The sequence below is a fragment of the Oryctolagus cuniculus genome, chromosome 4 (assembly GCF_964237555.1).
Source record: "Oryctolagus cuniculus chromosome 4, mOryCun1.1, whole genome shotgun sequence".
NCBI classification, from domain to species: Eukaryota; Metazoa; Chordata; class Mammalia; order Lagomorpha; family Leporidae; genus Oryctolagus; species Oryctolagus cuniculus.
The window spans coordinates 101,261,622-101,267,621 of record NC_091435.1 but is presented as its reverse complement, the minus strand read 5'-3'; the positions used below and the strand labels follow the sequence as shown (position 1 = coordinate 101,267,621).

Here is a 6,000-nt window from a genome sequence, read left to right as displayed (position 1 = left end):
TTTGTCTCTCTCTCTCTCCCTCCTTCCCTCCCTCCCTCTCTCAAATTACAAAAGTTTAAAGCATAGCAATGTGGTAAGAGTGTGTAAGAAATTGCCAAACTCTGGATTCCCACTGTACCATTGACTTCCTATGACAACTTTATCAGTCTTTGGTGCTTTGGCCATTCTAATAGGTGTGTGTTTTAACTGAGTTGTTCTTTTTCTTACTGCTGAATTTTAAGAGCTCTTTGTATTTGGTCTGCCTTCCAATAACTTTATTCTGAGGATTGAATATTATCTGGGTAAATACAGTCTATAAATGCGAATTTTGAGAGGTTAGCATTTCATTAGCAACCTTCTTTAGAAATCTCAAATCAGAAGAAAATCTTCAGGAAAAGTGAATTCAGGTGAATGGAAGCACTTCATTCTATCCTAGAAATGAGATACTGCTCTAAGGTTAGGATTTCTTCTCAACTGTTGTCTTTTAATTACTTTTCTGGGGCTAAGCATTTGAGTTTATTCTAGAGAATGCCTTCTTTATGCACCTTAAGTGGAGTTGGAGATCACTTCAAAGTGAGTCAGCTTCAGCATTCTCAGGAATATAATAGGAAGGAAGCAGTTTCTAAACTAACTTTCCTGTTGTTCCTAGAAAATAGGCACAACAGGACAAATGCACTCATTCATTGTATTGTTCAGAGCATAAATTATATACTCCAAAAGATAATTAGCACTTGTATCTGTAACAGATAGCTACATTTTCTAGTTATGTATGTATCAAATTTTCATTTTAATAGTGATGACTCATAATGAAATTATGCATTCATCATCCCATTCATTAAACCATTCCACTTGCCAGCTATGCATATAAACTGCAAATTCTCTGTGCATGTGATGGCACCCTCTCACCCAGTCTCCAGTTCTCAACTTAATATTTGTTAACACACAAGTTCTTTCCAGAGTAAGTTTTCTTATGGGCATTCAGAGAGCAGATGCTGCTGAAACGTTATCAAGTTACAGATGCACAGGGCATTCTTGCTGAATGCGTTTGATAATATAGCTCTAAAATATCACTTCGGTTCCTGCCTTCTGTTAACCCAAACTCCATTCTCCAGGGAGCCATCCAGAAAAACACTGCTAAAAGTTACAAAATTTCAAGCCTCAGATCAGCCATTTTCAAAATGGTAGAACAAGCTTTTAACCAATTCAGCTTCAAGTTTCTCTCATGTTGCAGGTGTCAACTCCAAAGATACTTTATTATCTGAAACTTCTTTACAGGGTTAGAACTAAAGCAGCAGTTACTGGAATGTGATCCAGAAAGCAATGCACAGCCAGGAAGTAAATTTTGTCGTCTATGATTCAACAGAAGTTCTCTCTTCTTCCTCATCCCAAGCTTCCTATTCTTTCTGTTCTTTGTCTTTTCTCTACTTTCCTAGAACACACCTTTCCTCCTCCTTAATCATGCATCCCCGCTTTCTTCCTGCTTGCTAATAACCAGCATTTATTTTAGCACTATGAAGAGCTTTCCTCCTAACATATCATTCCCTTTGTCTCCTATCACTGCAGTCTTAGCAATAGCCACTCTTACCATTTGTTTTTAACATGTGAAATTCAAACATGCTAACAGAACTGAGTTCTAAAAGCCAGACTGCTCATTCCAAAGCCTGTTTCAATACCATGCTACCCCAAGAAATTTTCTCCTGCTTCCTGCCTAGATTTCTTTTCTCTTTCCCTCTTCTTTCTATCCATATAGATTCCCTTCCTTTTTTCCTGCTCTTCCTCCATTACCTCAACAAGCCATCTTCTGCCTCTGCAACTCCCATCTGAATTCCAGAAACCTCCTTCATTCTGAGAGGTCCAGGAGGCCCACTTGCTTTGCTCCTCTAGGAAGAGCCTCTCTCTTACTTCATCCCAGGATCAGAATCTTATCCATTTATCTCTTGTATCCCTATCACCTGTTCCCTGAGCTCACACAGGTAGGACTGGAGGAAGTGTCCAGCTGGAGTGTTTGATGACTGTGCTACACCCCTCCCTTCTCCTTTCCCTTCCTTCTTCACTCCCCCCCCATCCTCCTTCCTCCTTTCTCTCCCCCTTCCCTCCCTCCCTCCATTTCCAAATCATATAGACAGTCATTGTAATGGTGTTTGTGATTATTTAAACTTCCTTACATTTGAAAAACAATTTATATTACTCTTCTATCATTTTTAAAAGAGATTATCATAAACACTTTTCCCCTTAAATAGCTCTTCTATTACATTTTTTTTGGCTGATATGCTTTCCCATACAACAGGATTTCCAAAAACTCCCAAAGAACTACTTTCCAACACTTACCTTTTGAAGTTTTTGTGCTGTCACACCAATGGTGTCAATTACTTTAATTACTAACTATGAAACTGAGCTACTAAAGACAATAATTCTTTATTCCCCCAGACTCCTTACAACTGTGAAAATATAATTACTCTGGTAAGAAATAATTTCTCTTGGATGATCATGAGACTAGTGAAAGATCTTGGACACTTAACATAAAAACGTTTCATTTTATTTTTTCTATATGAAGAACTGAAAATATGAACAAATCCTCTTTTGTCCTGCCAACTTAATTGGCACAGAGTTATTTTTTGAAATTCAGATTGTAGTCAGTATTTTCTGACTTGGTTTTGTCCCAGAAAAACCACTATAAGAATGCTCAATTACAGTGAAATATGGTCACAGTTTGTGATACAAGGAGTTTTTTTTTTTTTTCTGCTAAATTACATTTTATTCCTGAGAAGAAATTGTGACCAGCCAAGTAACAACTAAAATTCAAATACAATCAGGGCATATTCAAACCAACAACCAAGAGTTTTGAAAAAGAAAGGGCAGGGGGATATCTTTTATCAGATATGTGAGCAATTCAGATATTCAGTTCTTGCATATAATAAAATAATGCATAACATGATTTGATCATGATAGCATTTTCAGATAACAAAACTGTAGTAACTACATAGTGGTCATTTATAATCATCCCCATTGAAACATAGTTATAGTTGCTTGTAGTGGGGTTTTGCTTGCTTGTTAATCACTGCTCATTTTCATTCCCTAGGCCAGCAGAGTAGATTTTTGTGCATATGACATCTGCTGTTCTCACTAAGCCCCTCCCCTTGACTGGACCACTCAGTTTCCATAGTAACTACCACATAACTGTGATTGCTCCTGGGGTAGCAATAGGGAAGAAAAGCAAAGAAAAGGACCAATTCTGGGTAGTTGGTGCATAAAATAATCTTATTATTGTGAGCCACCAAGAACTTCCTTTTCTATCCCCTATTTGGAACAGTACTTACAACTTTTCAGAACAGTATGTCTAGCCACATCACACTCTCCTCTCTGGCCAATGGTAAAAAATTCCTCTTCTACTTTTCCTGGCTGTGACTATTCTAGGTAGATCAAGGTAGTGTACACATCCTTATTCTTTCCACCCACTACTCACTCTTTCCATTCTGTTGGTAGTGTATGACCAATGGCAGCTTCAGACTGGAACAAAGCACTTGGTAAATCATCATGAAATAATTACTTACTGCACTCACTGAATCATTCAGTCCATTTCATTCATAACTGTAGATTTTGCGTAAATATGTACCCCAAGTCATACTTCAGTAATTCTGGGAACTTTTTTTCTATTTGGATGGATTCTCTGACCTAACACCAGAGAATGCTTATTTTTGTAAATGGGAGGAGTAGGAGTCCCTTGCCGAGAGTATGAGAATTCTTTGGGGAATCCTAAGAGTGTTATTCCCAAGATCACTTTTCATGTAGAAACACCCATTTGCAAAAGGAGTTCTCCCTCCTGCCTTAAAGAGGATTTGGAAATCTGATCCAATGGGCAGGGTGGTGTCGGTTGATCGGAAGGAAGTCTGAGCCCTCGCTCCCTTTTTAATAAGAGAATTTGAAAGCAGTGGGGAAGTGATGTTGGACCTATCACAGCATTGCTAACAGACAGCCTATTACAGTATTTAATAAAAACAGAAACAGCACGCCTATCATAGGCTAATAAATCCTACCTCCTGCATGCTTTAAAAACAGTATAAAGCAGCTTTCACGGAGCTTCGGATAACTAATTTTAAGCATGGCTGTCTAGCGTGCCTGTCACTCCTATTGTCCTTCCAAACTCTTTCAGACATTTTGAGCAGAGTATTAAAGCTATGAGTTAACAGGGATTGTGACATTAATGGTCCACAAAGGCTGTAGGCACAAGAGGTAATGATGATTACCGGTGGCTACTTGGAGGACCGTGCTGGATCGCTGTCATTAAAAATTAAGCGTGGCTTTTGAGGAAGATGTGACAACTACCGGAGGTAGGATTTGCATGTTAAACAAAGGAATCTGTTGCTGTTTCGTGCTTTTTGTTTGCTCTGTGCTGTGTGGGTCCTGAATTGCAGCCAGGTGCGAGTGAAGCAGGAAGGGGAGAGAGAGGGGAATGGGAGACTGACTGCTTAGAGCAAAACACAGTGCACTATGATGTTAGGTTTGATGGCAGAAATGCCTCGAGGACGAACTGGCACCAGGCTCGTAGCCTGCTGAGTGTGCGTTCCACGTTGCTTTTCCCGTGGAGTAGAATCCTTAGAGGTCACAGAGAAAACAGTTTGCTTCTTATCTGATATACCAGCTGGACTACTGGTAGGGTTGAGTGAAGACTTCAGTAGATAGATGGGAAGCATAAAGGTCCAAGAAAATAAAGAAGAGAAAGCTGTCCTTAAGACTTGAAACCTGTTAGATAAATATTTTATTCCTGTGGTCACTGTGTTTTGATAGCCAGAGTCTAATTTTTAAAGGGTGCATTGAAAGATCACAATAGATTTTCTTGATAAAGAACTATTTCAGTCTTCATGTATTGTAAAAGAAAATTGGGTGCTTTCTCCATGTTGCATATCGGAAGGCTGATCCACACTGTTTGCATGAAGGGTTGTGCTAAGAGCAAGTTTTACACTGAAAGAAGGGGCTGACTGTTTGTTCTTGCTCCTGCTTTTGAACAACTGCGGAGTTGCAGATGGAAATGGTGATTCGTTAGAGGTTCTGTGCTTGATGTTTTCCCTTTCTCCTTTTTTTCCCCCTAATGATCAGCATAAAAGTACAATTCTCCTTGAAAGATTAGAGGGACAGTTGGGTTCCAGAGTCCAGTGAGTAATGAGTAGATTTGCTGAGGAACTTACACTGCTTTGTACTTTATATGGGATCGGTTTAGCTCAGTGGAAAAGAAATGTCAGGAAATCACAGGCTGAAAATTTTAAAGCAAAAGTACATTGTTCAGAAATCTGTGGTTCCCCTAACTTGATCTGTAGCTGCACAAGTTTCAGTCTTTGTCATTGCACCTGACCCTCCGTGTGAAGTGGCAGGAATGTAGTTTGTGAAATTTATCTGCGCTGTTTCATACCCTCCCACCCCCTACCCCCACTGTGGACTTCACAAACTCTAAGAAAAGCTATTGTTTTGTGTTTTAAAAAACTCTATGTTTTGATGCATTGATTTGGTTGTATTGAGTGGCAAAGATATATGAAATAATTGTCTATTTGTAAAAGAATATAATCTTCAAATGCATCTAAAACTTTTATATTAATGCAGTATCAAATAGAAATAAAAGTGAAAGGCAATTATAGTGTGTTTGTTTTCAGCTAAATACGGGAATTAAGGCTAAGTGGGGCTTTTGCTATTCTCTGATGCAGCTGAGTGTGTACATTCCCAAGCTTCTGTGTGGATACTGCCATTCACACACAAAGTTGAAATCATTACCACATAGTGGGTGACATTTATGCTTCAAGTTGTGTGTTTGCTTTTCCTAATAGTGCGATGGATATTACTGAACCATTTGAACCCACTGGGTTGGACTTTATGTGACCAACAACATATGTCCGTGAAGTGACTCTATGGAATTCCTGATGTAATTGATAGCTATGACATAGTATTCTGCCTGCATGTGACCAGTGGAATCTATGACCTTGACCTTGTAAAGTACCATTCTGTAGCAATTGAGCTCACCAGTCAAGAGTCCAT

At 39.0% G+C, this 6,000-nt stretch overlaps 1 protein-coding gene across 1 annotated transcript in view; it reads left to right on the top strand.

The window, feature by feature from the left end:
- The first annotated feature begins 3,809 nt into the window (after nt 1-3,809).
- Nucleotides 3,810-6,000, top strand: part of KCNMB2 (potassium calcium-activated channel subfamily M regulatory beta subunit 2) — a 286,278-nt gene continuing 284,087 nt past the window's right edge. The window contains exon 1 of the mRNA XM_008266532.4: nt 3,810-4,307. The gene's annotated coding sequence lies outside the window, so the exon portion shown is untranslated. The remainder of the gene's footprint in view (nt 4,308-6,000) is intronic.